Raw genomic sequence first — 25,093 nt, forward strand, 5'->3', positions numbered from 1 at the left:
TCCTATTTACCCTATGCACTGTACATTTCTGAAATGTGACCAAGTATATGCCACTAAAAGAACTACATTGTATTATCATCTTGCTTCCTTGCATCTAGTGTTTTCATAACTTCTAGGGGCACATTTACTAATCCACAAATCCGAATCAGAATGGGAAAAATTCGGATCGGAAACAAAAATTTTGCGACTTTTTCGTATTTTTTGCGAGTTTTTTCGTCACCGTTACGACTTTTTCGTAAATTGTTGCGACTTTTCCGTAGCCGTACCGACTTGCGCGAATTGTCGCAACTTTTTCGTAGCCGTTATGATTTGCTCGTATATTGTCGCGACTTTTTTGTATTGAGCGCTCGTAAATGGCGGGCAAAACTTTTAGACTTTGCATGATTTTGGAAGCCTCCCATAGGACTCAATGGCACTCTGCAGCTCCAACCTGACCCAAGAAAAGTTACGATACTGAAGCTTGAATGAATCCGAAACTTTCATACTCGGCGCAAAGGCTACGAAAAAGTCGTGACAATTCGCGCAAGTCGTAACGCTATGAAAAAGTCATGACAATTTACGAAAAAGTCGTAACGGCTATGAAAAAATCGCAAAATACCGATCATTACGAAAAAACGCATGCGGACGCTTTTCGGACATTCGTGGATTAGTAAATGTGCCCCATAGAGTTCATCAAATCAGGATGAGCCTGCACATGGTTCTGGGTTCAGAGAGTGTATAGAAACAAGTATGTCTGTAAAAGGCATTTCAATTTCAATTAAGGCAGTGTTCCGCTTTCCTTCTTAAATGAGCCCTCATATGTTTCTTTGCTCTATTGAAATCAGAGTGAATGCAAATAAAGCAGAGAACATCTTGTAAGCGCCATTTTGGTTATGCAAATTAGAGACAAGTAGGTATTTTTATATGGAGAGCAAATAGATATGTTTTAGTAGTTATATGCAGCAGGTTCCTAAGCAGTTACTCTAGAAGCTATTTTGAAATGTAACAGGGAGTTGTTACCTTGTCTTGCAGAGCAGTCAGCCAGACAACATTGGATGTAGGTTACATTATCAGTGGTGTGTGTTTCTAATGAACATACAGACCTATTAACATATATGTAAAACATATGTAACAATTCAAAGGCTGGAGGCAAGAGAAAGGTGCTCTTGTTCTTTATCATAATTGCTAATTGAATGTTGCTTTCTTTAGGGAATAGAGCGTAACAAAAGTATGGCTATGTGGGCACCACTTGCACATTTATTAATGATGTTTGGGTTTATTTTTAGAGGAAATGAATTTCTAAAAGTTTCCCTAATTGTTACAGCGCAGAGGAATTTAACCATGTAACAGTCTAGAACTATTTCAGTTATCAATAATACAGTATATGGTGCTGGTTTCACTTTGGGCCAAAAATTAATGCTATCTGTTAAAATGTCCCCATTATTGGAGATCCCTATAGATCCTATCAGTTCTCTGTCCCTGTTTTAAATGAAGGGTGGGTGTGTCCTAACAGTCCTTGCCAGAAGCACAGCCGGAGGGGGAGAGCCAATCACAGCCTTGTACTCACACAAGTAAAGACAGGCTTCAGTTCCCTATTAGGTCAGCCTAGCTGCTGATTGGCTTCTATCCTACAGTGCTGTGTACGGAGGGCCGCTGGCTTTCCCTGCACATCCAAGAGAATTCAGCCAGCAGGAAGTGGAACAGATGGGCGGGACTAGTGGGGTTTTGGTGAAATTTCTCAATAAATCAGTCCGAAACACAACTTTTTGAGCACAATCCTTCTATATTTAGAGGAATATAATTCACTGGTACATTCTTAATATTTATATGATATGTCTCCTTTAATAACTCATTTTGCCTACACTTTTGATAATATAATGTCATCCACTGCTAAGGGTAAAATGCAAACTGACATTAGACTGACACTTTACAAAATTAAGATGCATGTACTGAGGATATTAAGAACACCTTTTTTATCTCACTCTTGGAACTGGTTTAAACATATGACTCTTTTGCAGTTTATACAATGGTGTTCAGGGGTGGGGGGGGGGGGGTGTAAAAATACACTTTTCTTTATCCCAAACCATTATCTGGCTACCATGGAGATTTATAGTCATTACCTGTCCCTGGCAGATGAAAATGTAACAACATTCCTTTGATTTCATCTGTGAAGTGACATGATTTCATTAGTACTCAGTCTAGAAAAATGGACTAAAATAAGATGATTAAAGTACATCATGTACTAGGACAACAGGTTCTAGAACAGACTGCATGGTGGTGCATCATTTTTTATGAATTTAGATATGCATAGTAATAAATGCATGTAAATAAATATTATTAGTTTGCTTATTCTAGGGGTAACATTTTCTTAAAATGTATATTTTAGTAAGGCTTATTGCAAGCAGATCTAGTGATTTTCTTGGGGTCCTCAAAACATCTTTAAAAGTCATAAATCTACATCTCATGGGTCAATGTGGGCTGTGATTACACACCAGTAGGAATACACATACAGTAATACCTAGGCAGCTGCTTAGGAGATACCAGTTGCTAATAATACCATCCCTAACCGTCTGTTAAGTCTTCCTTGAGAAAGAACGTATATCTCTCTGGCTGCCTATAGGCTGATAGGCCTAAATATATTCTTTATATAAAATAACTATCTTTGATGGGCCCATTTTTTGCTGAAACCTGTGCAACATTTTAAAGCCGTACATATGATAGATCATAGACTTTCATGGTTACTTTAACCCAAAACACAAAAGGGGAACTGAAGTACAAAATTATGAAAGGGCCGCTGACTTTAAAAAATAGCAATAATTATGGTGCTGATTTAACATTTCCCACTGAACACATCCCAAAAGTGTTCATTACAGATTAAAAGAATCAAGTGTCCTTGACACTTAGGGGCACATTTACTAATCCACGAATCCGAATCACGAATGGGAAAAAATCGGAATGGAAACGAAAATTTCTGAAGATCGCAAATATCACGAAAATGCTTATGAAAAAATCGTATTAGTCACGATAATATCGTATTGGCGATCCGAAAGTCATGAAATTTTCGTACCGAACAATTGTAAACAGCGGTAAAACCTTTCCGATTTTTTCGTGCAAACGTCCGAAAAAGTCGTGCGACGTACGCAAAAGTCATGCAGCGTACGAAAAAGTCGTGTGGACGCCCAAAAAAATCGGCGAAAATATGCTCAGAGCGTTCGCATGAACGCTCGGGCGTTCGTGCTTTTGTAAATGTGCCCCTTATAACTAATCTCCCCGCAATACCATCCCACCAACTGGAATGTAAATTGCCGGTGGGTGGCATATGTGTCGCTGCAATGTCCCGCAGTCGCCCGAAGTTTCTTCTCAACGCTCAAAACTTTGGGCGACGGCGGGACATCGTAGTGATGCATATGCTATCCCATTCTAGCGGTGGAATGACATTGCGGGGAGATTAGTCGTCGCCCTCGACAACGAAGATTTGTCACTGGGCGACTAATCTCCCCGTGTACCCCTGCCCTAAGAGATGAAATTTGTAATGACATTTACACTGTAGCGCACTTAGGGTGAAGACACACAAAAGTAATAGTAGCAGCTAATTGTCACGGCTACTAAAATAGATAATGCCGATCATTTACTGATAATTGTCTCTACGTGTGTTTTAGCAGAAGCAATTCTCAGTATTGTCTATGGCAGGGTATTTCATGCAGTTTAGTAGCTGTGACAAGTGGCTGCTACTAAGTAGCTCAGTGTGTCTTCCTCCTTGACTGCTTCTTGATCTCGAAAGAGTGAAGCAAATGATGGAATTGACTGTTATGAGTGATCATGCATTAAACATATCTAATTTCCAGTCTTTCAGCCTGTATTTCCAACCTTCAGGTTCCAGGGCACCACCTGTCAACCAGATGGATATAGCTTTTCCAAGCATTTTATGACCGTCTGACCAGGCATTTTGTTTGACTTTGTTGTAGTGTATCATCATTTCTCTAAAATGATAATAATGGTGATGAGGTAATATACTGTATATTGGAAAATCAGCAACTGCATGGAAATGCATGGATAGATTGTCAGAAACAATTCCAGCAATGTCAGCTTGATTTTAAGTCAGCCTCTATCACCATATACCAATGAATTGAAATGTAAAAAGAAGGAATGACTCAAACCAACAGGTACTTTGTCACCCATATGACCAATCTTATAAAGCTATACAAACAACAGAAACACTGACTCTTCCCCAATAAGGCTCTTACTGCTACAATCTCAATATCACTCACTATCTCTAATAGATCAAATGAAAGCCCACACTTCCCTTACATCTAAAGCAACATCCTGGACCACACAAAATGCTAAAAAGGACCAAGAGAAGCCACAAACCACTCTGGCAATTATGTACAATTTACCCAAGGCATTAAATAATTTATTAACCATATTCCTACTGTCCACATACTCCAGAACTAAGCTTAATACAAAAGTACAAGACAGAACATAGTAGTTTGGTAGAAAGTAAAGGCTAAAGATAGTGTAACTATCCAAATGTTGCTGTGAGGCAGCGGGGATGCCTGCCACTCACCTCATATTCTTCGGCGCATGCCCTATGTTTTTCATGGTGTGTCATGTCGTCATTGCAGGTGTAAAATTTTAATATTGAAAGGCTCAGCAAGCTTTTTACCATTGCCCAACATGATCTATCCTGTATAATTTCTGAGTGAGGTCTGAGTGAGGTTCCTGTCTGATCTTTTGTTCCAGACTCTTGCCTGTTCATTGACCATTGCTATTTTGCTGCCTGTACCGACCTATTGCCTCTTATTGACCCCGCCACGATTCTGTGCTGTGCTAGTTAAGTTTGGTTATCGACCGTGGCCTGTTTACTACACTTTGATCTTTCCTGTTAGTGCTGCAACAAACACACTGGTTCCCTTGCTATCCCAGAACTTCTGCCTTGGTTCTCTCTTTTTAAGACCTGGTGGCATCCGAGTAGTGCAGGGCACCCCAGAAATGAAAGGCGATTGTTATAGGAAAAAGCGTGAGCTCTTACCGGGACCTTGGCATTAGTTCTGGGTTTTGGAATACCAAGAGTAACACAACCTTCACAATAAATACGAATCAACCCCTATCTCACTGATGCATCAAATGTTTCATAAGAAAAATAAGTCAGGGTCTGTGTTGTCATTGTATTATTCTCTCTATTGTATAATACTAATCCCTTCACATACATTCTCATTAATTTTTAATGAACCCCCAGTTGGCTCACAATGAATTTACCAAATTTCCAATCCTCTCAATGACTGAATTTTTAGGGGGACTGGATACAGTTTCGAGTGTAGAAGTAGCATGTAGAGAATATGGTAGGTTTATTATTTGCTTGACCTTTAATTTACCCACCTGTGTTTCAGCAGGAATGTTTGCAAATCTCGTCCTACTAAGGGCTCTCTTGGGGCTTGTTGCAAAATTACCAAACTAAAGGTTTACACAGGCAAGAAAAATACATTTAACATTTAATACAGCTATCAACAATTCTCTTCTGTTTTCCCTATTCTGTGCACTCATTGATAATCTTGAAAGCGTATAAGTTCTTTTTGTGCTGCAATATAAACAGGAGGGAAATCCTCCCTTACTGCCTTAGGGCGGCTTCTCCACGCAAAGAATTAGGAATTTATACATTGCTTCTTTCATTTCAGTAATGACCTGAATTTAGCATGCCTGGAAAACATGACATTTCTCAACCACCATTTATTTCTGGCCCCTTTTTTTTCCTTTTACTTAACCAATCTACCTTTAATGTTATTTCCACAGGGAACTTTATCCCACTTCAATCACTCATTGAAAAAATGCCGCAAAGTGAGGAAGATAGATAGGCCGTGCTCAGCAGAAAACAGACACATGTTTCTGCTCATTCTGAATTCTTGGCTTTGTTGCATACTGTACACATTTTCATTCAGACCTCCCTGACATAACATAAAAAATATTAGACTCATTAATCATGGCGAACCACTGACAACAAGAACCATCTGTCATGTAAATTTCACGTTAACACTTTTATTAAGGCATTACATTTTCAAACCTAGCAGTTCTTATCTGTCCTTTACACAAGCTTTGTTTTTGTCTTTTAAAGATGAGGGGTAAATTCTAGTTTGAAGGAAGGTGGTATCCCTAATGTAATATGATGTGATATCTATGAATGCTGGAACCATCATAGTTGAAAAATTCAGCACTGGAATATCTGTTAGCGACAGGTGATTATTAAGCCAAAGTTTAGGAAAGGAAGGGTTGGTCCCACATCCTAAATAAACTATTCAAAATCCTTTTTCATTCTAGGTTTTTAATCCCAACTTTCTTTGATTCAGACTTGATACTTCTGTGCCAGACTAGCACCCTTTTGCCCCTTCTTAACTTACATTTCTCACAATAGCATTTTAGAGTTCACAAGGGTACTGTGCCCTTAGGAATAGTAATATATAATCGGATTAGTAATTGGATTCAATATGTAATACACACTGGTACAGAAGTATAAAACGTAGTGCATTTTTGTTAAATGGCTTATAAGTCTTTCCCACCGTCTTACATCCATTGAGTGTTTTTTTTATTATGTATTGTTCAGTTGGGGCCAAGTGGTATTTTATTGTCTTCAGAAGAGGGAGCGACCCAGCTGTAAATTGGCTCAGGCAGTAAGGACAGGGTAGGTCTGCACCTGGCAATGCTGCACTGTAAGGCGCAGTGCACAGCCAAGCCTCGGAGAGAAGTTTTTTGCATGAGGACTAAGAGGTGTGCTTTTGTTGTAGGACCACGGAGAGGGGTCTGGCTCCTTCTCCTCCAGCCACTCCATCACACTCTTCACTGTCCAACACTGATGGTGAGCAGGGATGCATTGGGAGGGGGGTTGGAGGGTGGCCAGGGGGGGGGCAGAATCTTTTGTAGCTGGGAGTAAAGCTGGCCATACACGCACCGATACTATTGTACAAAACCTCGTTTCGTACGATATTCGGTGCGTGTATGGCATGTCGGCGAGTCGACCGATATCGCAGGAAGCTGCTGATATCGGACGACTCGCCGATCGGCCAGGTTAGAAAATTTTTATCGGGCGCCATAGAAGGCGCCTGACCAAAATCTGCCGTCAGGGCTGAATCGGCAGAAGGAGGTAGAAATCCTATTGTTTCTACCTCCTTATCTGCTGTTTCAGCCCTGACTGTGTGTGACCATCGGTCGCACGAAACAACGTTAGATCGCCACGTGTATGGCCAGCTTTAGGCTCCCTATAGTTACACCACTGTGTGAACAAGTCTCTACACTACCTGCAACATGATTTTTGTATGAGAGTAAAAGACACAGAAATTGCCACCGGTCTTTGCACCTTTGGAAAATTTAGCAGTTCTTAATTGTTCAAATTTAGAGATTTATTCCCTGGATAAACAAAGGCTGGGGGCAATTAAGTTCTGGATTTTTAATATACGATACAGACTGAAGTGCTACCTGTATGTGCTCTGAGGGCTGCAACTTTGCATTTGTAGCACTGGTAAATTATCCATTTCCTTTCTGTCTTCAGATCTCAGTTTTTATTACAGAGTTGTCTGTCACCCAATTTGTTTCTGTACTGAATCACAGAAGCAGCCATCACCATGTCACCATCATGTGACCCCTTCTGATGTCACCTCCTGAACATTGCAATGGGCACGTCATTTCTGATCCACTTGCCAATGAAAAAACTAAAAATAAGTTCAATAAGAGTAAAGCATATACATTAGAAATATGGTAATATAACTTAACTTCAGCAGTATAGGACAACAATATAGCATTATAAATACCCCAACATAATTTTATGCCAATATTTACAAATTTATTTAGACATAAAAAATTGTAATGCTTCATTTTTAATCTTAAAGCACACATGAAAAATCTAGGATATAATCAGATGTCTATACTGTAGTAGATATAAGAAACTGTTTTACGTTTGTAATTATTTTTTTGAGACAGATGTTTATATATTTAATGATTTATTTGAGTTCTTCAACCTAATTCCCGCTACAAACACACTGAGTTTCTGACAAGTTTCACCTGGTGTAACTGGCTGATTCCAGCACGAGCCAGCAATTTGCAATGCACTACTGACAAACATTGTGGTTGAGATGTTTATAGTAGAAGAAAAATATTAGACTGAGGAAGCAACTGATATATGCCCAGCAAGTTCTTAATCTGATCAGACAGGTCTCTCTGCACCCTATTAAAGCCTTGTGAACAAGTCATTAAAGGATAACTATACCCCCGGGCTATAAAAGCCCCCTTAATTAGCACTGCCTTGACCCCCTTCACCCCTCACTTACTGCATAGTTTCTAACTTTTAAAACTGTCCCTATCGCTAACCCCAAGCTAAAAACACACTTCAGTTCTCACCGCTGATATGAACCCTGCTTGAGCATTGGAGGTAGCAGGAAATCAGCTTCAACTGCACATGTGCAAGCAGGGTCCGTGTCAGCAGTGAGACTCGAAAGACTAGTTGCGGGGAAGATGTTGGCCAGGTACGCATCTGCGCCACTCTACACTTGAGGGGGGTCACGGCAGTGCTAGTTAAAGGAGAAAGAAAGGCAAAGTCACTTGGGGGTGCCAAAATGTTAGGCACCCCCAAGTGATTTTAATTGCTTACCCTGTACCCCGGGCTGGTGCCCCTGTACGGAGAAAACTGCACCAGCCCGGGGTAGCAGCGATCACTTCCTCCTTCCGGGTTCCCTGTGCACGCATGTGCAGTAGAGTGAAAAGCCGAACTTTAACAGAAAAGTCGGCTCTTCACTCTACTGCGCATGCGCCGGCCGCTGGCATTTTCGGAAAGGGAAGCAGGAAGGAGGAAGCGCATCGCTCCAGGTACCCCAGGCTGGTGCTGTTTTCTCCTAACAGGGGCACCAGCCCGGGGTACGAGGTAAGCGATTAAAGTCACTTGGGGGTGCCTAACATTTTGGCACCCCCAAGTGACTTTGCCTTTCCTTCTCCTTTAAGGGGGCTTTTATTGCCCAGGGGTATAGTTCTCCTTTAAATATTGTGCCTGATCAGAATGAGGAGAATGAAAAAAATATGAGTAGTGATGAGCAAATTTTTTCACCAGGCATGGATTTACAGCATAATTCTGCATTTCTCCATTAGTAATTTTTTTTTTGTGAAGATATGGCACTAATTTGCTGCAAAAAAAAAGTCCCAGAGACAAAAATGTTGGCGCAAAAAAAACCTGCCTATTGACTTGAATGCGTTTGGAGTAAGAAAAAAAGTCAGGCATTAAAATTTGTCACACATCAAAAAGTCAGTCGCCAATTCACTTTAATGAATTTCGTGAATTTTTTAGGGAAGCGAAACTACAGATTCTTCAATTATATAAGAGTAATTATTATTATAATTTAATATAACTTTTGTAAACCTAGAAATTATTTAGTGACCCCATCAGCCACTGGAAGAAAGTCTGCAAAGTACATATTTAAACACTTGGCAAATTTGCAACTGGGAAGAGTCCCATGGCAGCCAATCAAAGCAACTCACTGATTGGCTGCTAAGGGTTACTGACCAGGTACAAATTTGCAAAGTGTATATATAAGTTAATTATCCCCATGAGTTTTATAGTTTGCTCTAGTGCACAATCCATTGCTATGGGTTACTGGCTGCACCTGGGCAAACTTTGCACCTTTTCTTACATAAGTGTTGCATACGAGCCATCACATGAGGCTTTTGCTCTCAGTTCTCAGTCTAACTCTTGGTTTAGCACATTAAACCCTCAGGCTACGCTGGGTCTGCAGCAGTGATTACAATATGGAAAACTGATAGTGACAATTTAGTATCAATTTAAATATATGAAAAACTTGCTTATGTTCCACATTTCATTGTGTTTCTGTTTGCCAATATTTCTGTGTCATTTTAAGCAAAATCAACTTTTATTTAGCTGTTCCTTTAAACAAATAATCTTTGCAGAGTTTGTTATGCTAGCGCTTTGACAGCATGTTCATGTTTCAGCACCAAATGTTGCTAGGCACTTGCATCGTTCCCCAATGATTCACATGTCACATGGCTGAAGCTATCAAATTTTAAACACACAAAGGGGAAGCTAGTGACTGTTGAAATAGTATTTCTTTTACAATTAAGAAGGCAGCCAACAAAAGCCTATGGGTACCCCCCCCATCTGAAAACATATTAAAAAATCACTAACTCAAACTATGTATCATTGGACTTTCAGTTGATAAAGGTAGTCAAACCAGCAAGCCAGCAGGGGAATATAAAATCCTCTCAATAGCATGTAGCACCACACACTATAGGCTGCATGAATTAAGTCATACGCAGAACAGGCAAAATAACATGTTGTGTAGGATCATAATTAATAAACTATTTGCTAAGTGCACAAATGGCCACAAAACTAAGCCCACTTTGATGTTATTCAGATACTTGCTGTTAGTCTGGACCTGCCGATAATTTGGGGTTCCCATATCAGGTTGTCTCAATAGCTGGCAGCAACTTGTGGCAAGTGAGCCAGGTGCTAAAACTATTATTAACTGCCATTCACGCAATCTGAAGAATTATTGCAACATGCATGCAGTTTATCAAAATAGATGCTAATTTGCAACTGTATTAGCACATTGTGTTCAGGTTACAATAAAGGTAACTTGTCTGCAATTCTGGGGAAAACATATGGCTTTTGTAAACACAGATGAAGCAAACAATCCCCTTTTGGTTATCTGTTTTCTTATGCTTTTTATTTACATGAACCCAGTGGCATCACTACAGAGGAAGCAGACCATGCAGCTGTGGGAGGGGCCATGGGTCTGCTTCCTCTGAAGGAGGTCCCACAGATCATCTGCAACTAGGGCTGCCACCTCACACCTTTAATACCGGCCACATCCATGCAGGATATGGATTCAATACTGTATGTAGCCGGTATTAAAGGGGTGAGATCTCAGCCCTACTTGTGACACACACAAAATTATGGGTCACAGCAAATTTTTGTACATTGAAGCCAACCTGCAATTTTTTGCATGACACAGATGACCTGTGGGGGATGGGGCAGAAAAATGTTTTGCCCCAGCTCAAAAGTAACACCATAGTATAAATACATAAAGGTCTGGTGCTGTTATAGATGGGCTAATGCAATGGGCTACACCTTGCCAATTGCCACCAAATAATATATACTAAACCATGTAAAATAAATGTTGCATTTATATTGCAGTTTTTGCTCCACTAGATGGCACTTGGGCATAATACGTTGGTTGCAGCATGTACTACAAACGCTATTATGGCATAATTATAATAATAACAACAACAACAATTATTATAATAACACCATATTATTATTATTATTATTATTATTATTATTATTATTATTATTATTATTATTATTATTATTATTATTATGTGACAAATATGCCACAGTGCTGTATAACAGAAGGTTGTATGTGTCAAACATAAAAAATATATTCGATTATAGATCAATATAGGAGGGAAAGAGTTTAATTTTATATTTCTAATTTTATAAATAATTCTGTATTTTGATTTTGAAAAAGTGTAAATTACAGCAGCATGGAAGAGTGGCCAACTGCCCTGTAGCTCTCTCAGAAATAGTAATGCAAGAAAAAAGGCAAAAAAAACTATACAGCTACACCTTGTGGATATAATAATGGAAGACTGCAATTTTTAGGTCGACATCAAGTCAAATTTTTGATTCATTAAAATGATCTCCAGTGTTTTATAACCTTGAAAATGTCTTTATTTGTTTTCTGAGAATGTTGGCCTTTAACCAGTAATGCAGCTATGAGTTATATTGTTCTTTGACCAGCAATGTGCTCTGAATATGCTGACATTGCTTTGAAATGAGCCACATTGTTATTTGTCCAGCTATACGCTTGCAACCACTGACATTGTACTGTTATGTTATTTGATTTGATAATATGCTGTACAAGCCATCCATTGGCATTGCTCTGTGTAGGCTAGTATATCCTTTGCTTTCAACTGCTGACATTGGTTGATTTTTAAGTAGCTCTAAAGTTCCTTTCTCCGATCAACCTTCCCCTATGAGATCAGTATACATACAGCAGACTTTGCTCAGCAGCATGTCTATTTTATTCCCATGTGCAGCTGCAGTTTTTGATGGAAATTTTCTGTTAACTGTTGTTATTGTTTAGGCCTGAATATGTGCCTCAATACTGCTTTATATTGAGCTGAATGAATAATTCTTTTAGTGCACCAAAGCCATGCAGATGACATCATGGCCCACACTGTTGCCAGCACAGGGATTCCTCACGTGCAGTAAACAAACCTGCAAGCCCTGGTGCCTGCCTTTCCTTTGCACCAGGCCCTTCATCCCCCTCTACATGCAGGCAGCGCTGAGGGCCTCCAGCAGGCCTCATTTAAAGACAACAACTTGACTTTGGTCAAATGCAAACATAATGAATTTGGGATTTCTTTAAAAAGAAAGCAACTTTGTGGGTTACTGGTTTCTAGACAGTATCCATTGTTGTTAAAGTGGACATAAACCTTCCATAACAGTGTTGCTCAAACTAGTTATTTGCATAGACAAACATTATATGAAAGCAACACTGCTGGATAAAATTGTTCCACACTCTGCAGTTTCATGCACCCAATTAATCCATGAAGAACTTCCAACAGGAATTCTGCCTTCTCTGTGCACATTGGCTTCATATTCTAAGAAGCACTATGCCTATATTGCACTATTTACTGAAAGACATAAAGAAAATAGACACTTTTCAGAGAAATGATAATAAAACAGAGTATGGACATGCTTTATTATCTTAGTGAGAGATTAAGTTAAACAAGCATTTAAATATATGAAGCTAGTTACCAGAGTTCTGTGTTCTAGCACATGCCTGCTACTTTGGCTTACTGTCTGTTCCAATGTGTTAAGGAGAATGGCAGGCAGACTAAGTTTGGTCACAGAAGCCACTCACCATAGATGTATGTTTAGTTGCTAAGAGTCACCGTGCCAAGAATTTCCAGACACAATATGTCAGGAACAGCCTTTAACAAAAGCCAAACTGGAGCTCTCACACTGGCTGCACATTCCTGAGCTGTATCCTATTATCCCTATGGGGGGATACCCATGCAGGTCAACTGGAGCTGAGCATCAATATTATTTAAGGAGTTAGCTTTTGGTTTACTGCTGTTCTTGACTGCTCTTGATATGGTCATAGGAATACATAGGAACACAAACTGCATGCTTCAGTAAGAGTTTGGGCTTACAGTATGTATAAATATATACGCAATGCATTACACACAGCTTTTTTTCCACAGCGATAAAATGAAAATTTAAGAGAATAGTGCCCCTTAGCACTCATTTGGTGTATAAGCCAACTGACAACACCAATGTGCTATGCTTAAGCCATTACAGTATGTGAGAAGACTTCCTTGCACATTTAGGCATTACATCACCCCCACTCCACTTAGCCCTCACCGTGGTCTGCTGAGACATGCTCCTATATGCTATTACCATGTTACTATTTTCTTGATAGGTCACACGAATATTGCTTAGGAAACCCAGGCCTGGCTTATATAGACTGACTGCTGGGAAGTAAGAAAAGGGTGAAAAGAAAAAGACTTTTGATCCCATTAAACTCAACACACTTTAGATGATTTGCATTGATCTAGGGCAGTGCTGTCCAACTTCTGCGGTGCCGAGGGCCAGAATTTCTCTCACATACATGGTGGAGGGCCGCTAATGGAAGCCAGTTTTGACCACTCCCTCCTTTTAAACCACACCCAGTGCTCACTGCAGGGATATCAACCATCATTCATATGTGAAAGAATTATATTACGTCATATTAAGACACACCCTTAAATCCATATGCCTCTTCCTCCCCTGTGGATAGCACAGCAACCCCCAGCATATAATTACACACCTTAGGGACCATTTAATGGCTATTTCCAACTGCTAACAAACTCCCAGAACAAACCCCTGCCAGGTTCACCTCCCACAGGCAGCATAGGGTAGGCAGAGTATGGCACACACCGGCAGCACTCTGCCTGCCCTATGCTGCCTGTGTGCTATACTCTGCCTGCCCTATGCTGTCTGTGTGTGCCATACTCTGCCTGCCCTATGCTGCCTGTGAGTGCCATACTCTGCCCTACCCTGCCTGTGTGCACCATACTCTGCCTGCCCTATGCTGTCTGTGTGTGCCATACTCTGCCTGTCATATGCTGCCTGCGTGCCATACTCTGCCTGCCCTACCCTGCCTGTTTGTACCATACCCTCCATGCCCTATGCTGCCTATGTGCCATACTCTGCCTACCTTATGCTGCCTACACACAGGCAGCATAGGCCAGGCAGTACATACAATGTCTGAAGTGTGAACAGGTGAACAATGTGGGTGATTACATTCTGAGCCTGAGGTGTGAACACTGCAGGGGGTGAACAATGCAGAGATTAAAAAGTGTGAACAACACAGGGCATTACATTTTTAAACAATACAGAGGGATTACAGCCTGAATCTGAGGTGAGAACCATGCAGGGGGCCAGTTAAGATCAGTACTGATACCATTTAAAGTTTACACAAAGGTAAGCCATCAAAGCAGCCAGACAGGTGGGGGGCCACACAGAGGGGGATCGCGGCCCGCGGACAGCCAGTTGGACAGCACTGATCTAGGCCATCACAGGCACACAAAGTATGCTGGGACACCAGAAGAGTAAGTGACCTTTCAACAGATATATTTAGGTGCTACTGTGATTCATCAAGGGTGTCAGTTTTGGAATTCATTGTCAAAGGCAAATCACTTAACTTTTACCTGCCTGGTGATGTCATCAGCACATGGAAAGAGCTGTTCAGCAGCAGTGTACAAAAGGGAGAGTAGAATTGACCAATCAGAAGCAAACTCTGCATGGAATTGACTAATCAGAAGCAAACTCTGCATGGAATTGACTAATCAGAAGCAAACTCTGCATGGGCTAGCTAGGGGATCTTACCAATGGATGCCCTTAATTGAGGTGGGCAAGGCCACTGAAGGTCACCTGCTAGAGGGGTGCTTGATCAGTTTACATATACATACTGTATTTGTGTGTATATATATATATATATCTCCTTGGCAGACAGTGGTTCATTTAAAGATGAATGATGCACAGATTATGAGGCATGGATCTCTTGAACCTGCAGGTCTCTACAGCTGTGCTATGCATAATTTACTGTATATCATTAGAACCTAATCGTTTGTGGAGTTAATGATGACTTTTTGATTTTATTTGCTCTCAGTAGAGGATATCCTTACAAAAGCAATGAGGTATAACATGTGACATGGGAAATCAAACTCTCAAGAGCAGAGCCCAAATCTGAATAAAAAAAACTAGAATTAGCAAAAAATGAAAAACGCAAATCCTCAGTTTTCCAGAGCGTTAACATTATATGACTTTAAGGGTTCACTGTATGGATAAACAGTGAGGATTTGGCAAAAAGTGTTGGATCGTGAACTGGGTGCATAGATTATTAATCTATGATCTCAGGGGGACTGTCACTTATATAAAGCATTTTGGCCATTAAATTGCTGTTAGCCATAGTTCAGAACACAGAGCCCTCCAGTTTCTTTTCCAGAAGTTTGACAGTCCTGCCGTTCTGACACTAAACACAAGGCCTTTTCTACATGTAAAACAAGGACTTCTATCAGAGACCACAACAAGTAAAACACGGCCCGTTTCTTTTCTGAGTGTACCCCCCACCCCTTCCCGTTTCGCTGTTTGCCAAGCAAACTGGGGAAAAGTCTATCCACTTTCTCTTAAAAGAAAATAGTTTTCAGGATTCATAATGGAACATAAAACCAGGCGGGATCCAGCATGAAAGGTCAGACCACAGCAGAAACAAGACCCAAATGTGCCTCCAAATTTTCTTTCCTATGTCTGTTAGCAAAGGGATTTCTGTTCCTCTATAATGTGATTTAAAAAAAAAATAAAACAAACAAACATTAGGTCTGCCCATGAAAGCCAGTGAATGCTGGCCCGCCTCTGTAGTGAAACAGTAAGTTACAGAGTGTAAGAATGAAGTTTGTTTATGGAATTATTAAGGAGCTGTTCATTCACACAGATCACAAAATAATGAGGAGCCATTTATCAGTGTAATTTGTGTTCTTGAAAATGATGTAGACATCATGTTTGATTATGATGGGGGGAAAATGAATGCGCTCGTTTTCTTAGAAGGGTGGGGGGCCACTGAATGGCGGAGCCTGCCCAAATTAGAGAGTACAGTAGGTGCACTGTCATGATTCTATGGAAACTTGAGCACTTAGCAATGAGCAAGCTGAGATCATTAATGTGCCTTTTTCTTTAAGGCAGGGTTTTTAACCTATTTCTCAGGGGACCCAGATTAAAAGCTTTAAGTCACCCAAGGAATGGTTTTGAATCAGTTATACCCTACTGGGATGGGGGCGGAATATGTACTGTATTAAGGGGAATCCTAGAGACCTACCTGCCAGGTGCGATATATGTGCCTTTTTGCAACTTAAGACAGTGACCATTAAGCCTGCTCTGCTGCATTACATGCATGAATTTAACACAACCCTGAAATTATCTGGCAGAAATTCAAGGCGGATGCAACACTGAAGTGTCACAGAACTTGCAATTATCACCGGTTCTATCACCTATTCCTAGATCTGCAGCAGAGGAGCATCCTTTTGTTAATAGGAAAGCAATAAAGGTCACACTCAGAAGTGCCAGTGGTCTAATTCCGCAGCTTTCTCTCCAGCAACTCTGTCAAACTGCAGTATTTACAAACCATTTTGTCAACTATCATGGTCTTGTCTGCCACAGCCACGTCAGAATTCTGCCAGCCATTTCTGAAGCATATTGCACCACTTTTTCATTCATAGACTCAACAATGTTATCAGTTGGCTATTGTAAACTTCAGGGGTACTAGGCCTAAAAAATAAAAAACAGGACACTTTCCCCAGCTCATTTGCTCATAGTCCCAATTTATGTTCAGTGAAATTTCTATCCATTTAATCTGGAAACTGGTGACCTTCACACTGACATTACTGCCAGACTGGACCATTTAGCAATTGTCCCTAGCTACTTCAGGTAACATGTTTTTTCTAAAGTTTTCTAAATTCATAGCCCTAGCAACACTTCTGTGTAATACATGCCACCTATAGTGGTGCCTCATAGAAAGTGTGGCATATGGAATCTTCCTTTTAGTTATTGTTTATAATGATATAAATATATAGGATTTGCCCCGTGTGCATGCAGTTTTTGTACACAAAAAACAAAGAAAGAAGAGAGAATGCCTCAAGGATAAAGCCTACATTGAGTGGTGCTTGGGCCATACAGTTCAGTAAACGTGATCTAGATGCAGTGTATAGCACATTCAAGGGTCATTGGGAAGTGCCCGGTAAATGCTATTGTTGCTACTGGAATACAGAATTCAACTGTGGCTCTTTTTTTCTGCTGTTTACTTTAAGAACTACTGGTGCCCATTTCTGACTTCAGCTGCACCACAAGCCCCACTTTGTACAGTGTATATGGTCTGGGATACACGTACCCCTCTATCTTGCTAGGCAAATAAAACGTTATTTCAGTTATTTCAGTTTACCCTGCAGAAGATATATATAATAAAGAGTAAAAAATGAAATACTATGTGCAAAATATAGAAAATAAACTCCAGTATCAATAGCAACACTGTAAAATGTATTGTAAGAGGACTTATAGGACTCCTATAGTTGAAATTTGAGTAAAACATATTCAGAATATTCATAGATGTACAATATTTAGTGAATCATCCTACACTAATGTATTTGTTTTGTCTGCATCTGCAGATATTTTAGGGATTATTGTGTAGTGTAGATTGGCAAGCAATTAAAAAAGTTACATTTTAGTCTGGCAATTTTCAAATCCTTTTAAAGGTTATTCCAAATCAGAGCTTATGGCAATGGCACTGTTTTTCTAGTGGACTTGTATGATCTATGGTTAAATTAGGAAACCATCATGGTGACTTAAGAACTATTTCCAACAAAACATATTCCAAAAATGATAAATTCCTTAGTTTAAATCACCTTGGTTTAAACTATGTTTAGGGAAACTTAGAAAACTTGGTTACACCACGTTTAAGAATGCATTAAAAATGCGCTATTAAAATTCACAATGCTATAACAGTCTAATGAAAAATATTACATTGAGAAATGCAAATTTTTATTCTTATCTTTTTTTTCTATTTAAGACTTCAGTTACATTCCCCTGTAAATGTACTAACTGGAAGACTTAGTAACTGTCTCCCATCTTATCAATAGTGGACCAGTCCGTATAGTGTTAACTGTGTTAAAACATAACTTTTATTAAGACTAATAAAACCGCCCATTTACTGTGGCAACAATAACACCACCATGCTTATCATAGTTAACATAGTTGAGGGTATTATCCCACATATATTATATCTCTGATTGCTTCCTGGAGGTTGAGAGATCTTAGATATTATAAAATATCTTTCATAACAGGAGATTCCTCTTTAATCCAATGTAAAAATATGGATTTTCAAGCTGGGGCCATAGCTAAGAATACAAATTCTCAGTTGTGCTAACATGTTTTCATGGAGTCATGCTTAATTTTCGCTTTTTTGTATATTGTGCGGAAACCTTGATATTAATTGTATATATTATTTATATATATTCAGTAAATACAGTTCCAGTTCTTTACACATAACTATTATTTTGGGGCAATACCATAAGTTATAAAAAAATCTTTATGTTGTGCTCTTCACACTTAGGACACAAAGGATATGTTGTACCCATCAGTATTTTTTAATAGGATATCCTGTAGCCTAAATGTATGAATCTGGGACCAACCAATCTATGTAGCCAGTTCAGAAGCAAGTCTCATGATGGATGCTTTTTTACATGCTTATATCTATACAGTGTTCTGCACTTTTACAACTGTGGAAAATACAGAATTCCAGATGTCTTGAAGTTTTTCATCTTGTAATAACCATTGCACAGTTGCTTCATTTTCTTAGTAACAAGGAGGTTACAGAGAGCCAAAATCATAGGGTAGAATGTTTTGTGAAACAAACAGAAAGCCCGGTTTTCTTTAAAGAAGCCAATTACTGCATATACACATGCTCTTTAACATGATCCAAAGGGCGAGAGCTAAAATTCTCCATTCAAAACTTTCAGCAAAGGATATTATGTCAGTGCAAATGTAATTAATATGCTATTTTTCTTATTTCCCTGCCGAGTGTTGAATAACATGGCTATAACTCACACATGTCACCCACACAGAGGAAGCAAGTGAGCAGGGACATTCTCACACTTGGGGTAAGGTTGGGAACACAAAGAGAATGCGAATTTATGGGAGTCTAATAGAAATCATGGGATTTTAAGCTCCATTTTCCACTCTCACTTCACTCAGCAACTTCATGGGGACGTTGAAAAAACATGTCTCAGCTTCTATATAGCATGGGTTAGTGAGGAGGAAGGACACAAAGAGATCAGAGTGCACAGACATGTGACTGATTCCTCACTATTTAATGTGAATTTAGAGGTCCCTGAACTACAAGCATTCTACAAACTCCACGGCTACATTCCTGGCTCTCTCTTTTCCTATGTTCTGGCACCCCTGCATTTATTTTTGGTGATTTAATTTGCCATATAAATGACCCTTCTCAGTCCTGGCCATCTCGATTTCTCCATCTAGCCTTCTCCTTTGATCTTCAGCAGTGGACTAACACAACTACCACTATACATTTCTTATTGCCTGCCTCAATGCTGCCCTATCCCAGGACAAGCAAGCATACTATAATACACTTGTAAATAATAATAAATTAAACTCACAATGCTTATTTTCCATATTCAACTCACTTCATCTAATGCAGTGATCCCCAACCAATGGTTTGTGAGCAACATGTTGTTCCCCAACCCCTTGGATGTTGCTCCCAGTGGCCTCAAACAGGTGCTTATATTTGAACTTATGCATTGAAGGCAAGTTTTGGTTGCATAAAAAACAGTTGTACTGACAAACAGAGCCTCATTTGGGCTGTCAGTGAACATAGACCAAATAGCCAATTGCAGCCCTTATTTGGCACCCTCGTGAACATTTTTCATGCTTGTGTTGCTCCCCAACTCTTTTTACATTTGAATGTGGCTCACAGGTAAAAAAAGGTTGAAGATCCCTGATCTAATGAATCACTAGCATCTGAACATAGCCCCCAGGACTTTTCTTTTTTAAAAGCAAAGTCGATTCTATTCACATCTTCTCCGTTCCACTCCACCTACTACTTGCTCACTGGATCCTATGCCCTTATCATTACTAAAACAGTGTGCCCCTGCCCTAATTCCAGCTCTTACTCATATATTTAGTTTCTCTCTGACTTCTTATACTTTCCACTCTTTATTCAAACAAGCCAATCTTCAAAAAACTACACTGGACCCATCCTGTCTGTCTAACTATTGTCCAGTCTCTCTCTTACCCCTAGCCTCTAAACTCCTGAAACGTCTTGTCTCTTGTCATGTCACTAACATCCTCTGCATCCATAATTTGCTGGTCCCTATGCAGTCTGGGTTTTAGCATGTGCACTCCACTGAGGCAGCTTTATGCAGAGTTGCAAACAATCTCCAGACTGCCAAGGCCAAACAACACTACTCTGTTCTCTTTTTCCTGGACCTATACTCTGCTTTTGATACTGTCAACCATTCTATCCTCATGCAAATTCTCGATTCTCTTGGTTTCCAGGATCAAGCTGCATCCTGGTTCTCTTCCTATCTTTCTAGCTGCTCCTTCTCTGTTGCTTTTGCTAACAAATCCTCTTCCCCAGTCCAGCTTAGTGTGGGGGTGCCTCAGTGTTCTGTAATTGGTCTATTGTTGTTCTCCCTGTACACTCTCTCTTTAGGAGACCTTATCTCTTCATTTGGTCTTAAATATTACTTATATGCAGATGACATCCAGATATATTTAGACACCATTTCAGTAACTACTGATGTTCAAACCCAGATTGCCAACTACCTCCTAACTATCTCCTTAATGAACCAGCACCGCCTCAAGCTAAAACAGAGCTCATTGTCTTCCTGCCCAAACCTAGCCCTTCTCCTCCTTTCACCATTACTATTGATGGCATGACCATTAACCCTGTTAATTTAGCACGCTGCCTGGGGGTTAGATTTAACGAGTCCCTCGCCTTCTCTAAGCATATTAATAACTATGCCAAAACCTGCCGCTTTTTCCTCCACAATATTGCAAAGAAACGCCCCTTTCTTTCACTAGGTACTGCTAAAACACTAATCCATGCCCTTATCCTTTCCCGCTTAGCTTTCTGAAATTTCCTACTAACCGGCCTCTCATACTCCCACCTCTCTCTCCTGCAATCAATCTTAAACTCTACTGCTAGAATCCTCTTGCTCTCTCTTAAGAGGGAACCTGTTCAGGCCCAAGAAATCTCTCTAGCATGGCTGCCTGTTAAGCAAAAGATAGCATACAAAATCCTTCTGCTAACGTTCAAAGCCCTTCACTCCTCTGCTCCTCATTACATTTCTTCACTGGTCTCCCTGCACGTTCCTGGTTGTCTACTCCACTCCTCCACACCATCCACACCCACTGCTCTCTAACTTCTTAAACTTTTTGTACCTCGTCGCACCTTACATCTGGAACTATATCCCCGAACACTCACTCTCTTTAAGAAAAACATAGTTTTGTCTAGTCCTGTGCTTAAGGGAAAAAGCCCAAACCTTGTTCACTCTTTCCTTACAATTTGTGCCTGTATATTACCTGACCACCAAAGTTGAGATTTGGAGGTGAGTTCTTATTTGCTGTCCTAGCTACCCCATTAGGATGTAGGATGACTATTATATGGTTTTAATATGCCTGTAATGCTGTTATACAATAAGGGTGGTTGGTTCAATAAATTAAAGAGACTTGTGTATTGGGTTAATACCAAAAAAGGGCAGCATTATGTTTTTGCTAGCGTAGACTAGCAATGGGAGGCAAAACTTTCAAGGTATACAGAATTATTTTAGTGATAAATAGGTTCCTAGCTTTAAGATAATTTGTTGCATACAACTCTTAGGGTTTCATTTACAAAGTGGCCTCAGTTATATAATGCAATCATACCACAAGATGATGATGAGTTCTTAACTTCGTCATTAAGACATATTACAGTAGTTAACTCACCCACTGCATCCGGCTAAATACAAATGATCCTTTTTTTTAAACTAATTTATAGGTTTGTTTTGCCATTTCCCACTTTAACTAGCATATTAGTGATACAGTTTTACAGGAAGGAAGGCAGTTGCCAGCTAGTAGGAAGGCCTGTGCATACAGGTTTGGATTTACCCACAGCAGGCATGGTTTGGGATTTTCATGCATTTACTTGGCCACTGGCTCTGGAGAGTTGGGGAAAGGTTTTTTTTTTTCTATAGTTTTTATTGGTTTTTAACAACAAAATAAATGTTTCACATTACATAAATCCAGTTGTATCTGTTTTTTTTTCTTGTGACAGTTAGATAATGTTGTCTTATGATACAAGTTATTGCAAAACACAGTTAACAACAGTATCCACATTATAGTAAGACAGTTGAGTTGGGGAAAGGTTTTACTGAACTATGTATCTACAATAACCCAACTATGATGCTGCTGTGCTACCACTGTGTATACACTATTGGTGATGTTGTAGATAAATACTATTGCACTAGGTCTATGATTTTCATAACAGAAGTTGCTGCTACATTACTAACTGGTCCTAGGTGGACACCCAGTAGGGTGCTGCTATGACAGTGGATTAACTAAGCCTGGTGGGTTAGTAAATCTAAGGTATAGTACTAGAAGGTAATAATAAAATGAGCTGAGGGTATTTGTTTCATTACAGTCCTGGGCAATGCAATTTGTTAAAGGAGAAGGAAAGGTAAAAACTAAGTAAATTTTAAATAAAGCCATAAAATTTACAAAACTGCTGCTCTGGGGCCTCAGTGAAAAGAAACACCACATTTCTTCCTTTTATTCTGTATACATGATCTTCTGTGTCAGACTTCCCGCTCTCAGAAAAATCCTTGAGAGCATGGCACAAGTCTGCTCAGTTCCTCTCTCCCTTTCCCTTCTCCTCCTCCCCATCCCATCACTCGACGCTCCCCCTCTCATCTCATTTCTATCCCCCTCCCCTCTCTGCTGTGTAATATAAGTTTAGAGTTGTGTATAGGCAGGGAAGTGAAGTCAGAACAAGCTAAAATGGCTGCTGCTATCTTAAACAAACAGAGGGAGATTCTGTAGCTGTATGCTCAGGTATGGTAAAGCATTCTTAAGAATAAATATAGCATTCTGGCTTGCACTATTGTGACTAATGTTTTGGCAATAAAATGTCAAAGGGCCTTTTCTTCTCCTTTAACCATTATCTTTGTGTCTATCTCCCCACAGCACCCTGAAGGAACTTAAAGGAGAAGGAAAGGCTAATGAAGAGTTAATCTCAAGCTGCAGACATAACTTCAGTTCTCTCAATAGTGCCCTTAAGTCTCCCCATATTTCACCTGTTCAGATGATCAGAAGCCAAACAAGAAAAAAAAACGCTGAGCTGTGTAAAGAAAGTTCCCATAATGCCTCGCTCCTGCACCGAGACCCAGACCAAGTGAACATGCTCAGTTAGTTAGACTATGAGGAAGCTTCCTGCTGATTGGCTCAGATCCACATTCCTAAGGGGGGAAGTGAGTTCTTAGCATTCTTGAGGGAGGGGGGAGCAGGAGAGAGCTACGTTTCTCTGGCACAAGAAAACAAACACAACAAATCTTATGACAGTGCAGCGTTTCTGTGAGTGCTTATGGCTGTATTTACATAGACCATTCTGATAAAGCTTACTTAGTTTTTACTTTTCTTTCTCCTTTAAGTTTACCCTGTGCCAGAAATGAACACCCACCACTGTCGGGTCTTACCCAAGGAGACTCTGTGGAGTACCAGGAAGTTGGGAGCCTAAAGACTGGGTAACCCGGAGTATAACTATATACCACGGAACAAAGGTCAGAGGCCATGATAAACAATGAAAGAAAGTAACAGTGCACACTATGGATATACAGACTTGAAAACCTGAAATCGGTAGGCAAAGACACAATCCAGAATCAGGCTAAAAGTTGGGGCTGGTGACAAACAAACAGAGTCAAGGACAGGCCAAGGGTCAGAACTGGGGAATCCAAGAACAGGACTAGGAAGGGCACAGGACAACTGGAACAAGGCAGGGAGCTGGAACAGGACATGGAATCAGGAGCTTGGAACCAGAAGGGGGTTTACAAGATCAATGATACTAGAATACAGGATGAAGGAACACAAGAATCAGAGGCAAGATCACTGCGACAGCTTAATGACCAAGCAAGGTGCAGTGGTCAGGGGCAAACTTAAAAATGGGCTTAATTGATAATGGACAACACATAAGGATAATGAGGTGGGCAGAGGGAAAGGAGCAGACAGAGAAATATAAGAGGAGAATAACGGGTACAACAAGAATTCAAGGCAATGTAACGCTAAGGACCTCCAGTGGCACAACAGATAAATGCCTAAGTAAGTTTGTACAGAGTCCAGAGTTTGAAGCCCCATAAGTCCTGACAATCACAAGCACCCAGTGTAAGTGTAACACTAGCAAAGAGCCAGAATACAGGGCAAAGTCTCTTGTTAGTGATGGTATTACACTGGCACAAACAGTACAAACCTTTCATACCTGCGAATGATAATCTGACAATTTCTTTGTAATGACAATTTGCATGAGAGAAGTTAAAATAAATAAATAAGTAGTTGTAGAGCGAGGCCTTGTTTGTACAGATGGAACAAGTGTTTTTGTGCAGACACACTGGCAGACTTTCTCTCTCCATGTCCTGAACAGACAAATTCGGAACTTGTCACTAATGGCCCTCATTCATCTAATCTGCCTACTAAATAATAGGAGACAAAGAGACAAATATATTGGTAATGACAGGAAGAGAATGAGTCAGAGAATTGCTGGAAGAGGCAAATTATATTCAGTTGTTATATGTTTAATCTGAATTAATCAAGTCACAGGCATGAAAGGCTGAGACTCTAGCACTTTTCACTGTTATTTACTATCGGACCGTTCACATTCCAAAATGTTTATTAATCTACAATCTGCAGTATATACACCCAAACCATTTAGAGCAGGGGTCCCCAACCTTTTTTTAAAATATAAAAAAGTCGAGGATCACAGTCAGC

General features: G+C 40.0%; 1 long non-coding RNA gene across 2 annotated transcripts in view; it reads left to right on the top strand.

Annotated features, from left to right (window-relative positions):
• The window catches only part of LOC116408847, a 41,528-nt gene extending 16,897 nt beyond the window's left edge, over nucleotides 1-24,631 (top strand). For both annotated transcript variants that reach the window (XR_004221309.1, XR_004221308.1), the window contains exon 3: nucleotides 23,767-24,631. This is a non-coding gene — a long non-coding RNA (uncharacterized LOC116408847). The remainder of the gene's footprint in view (nucleotides 1-23,766) is intronic.
• The last annotated feature ends 462 nt before the right edge of the window (nucleotides 24,632-25,093 follow it).

The sequence above is a fragment of the Xenopus tropicalis genome, chromosome 2 (genome assembly GCF_000004195.4).
Source record: "Xenopus tropicalis strain Nigerian chromosome 2, UCB_Xtro_10.0, whole genome shotgun sequence".
NCBI classification, from domain to species: Eukaryota; Metazoa; Chordata; class Amphibia; order Anura; family Pipidae; genus Xenopus; species Xenopus tropicalis.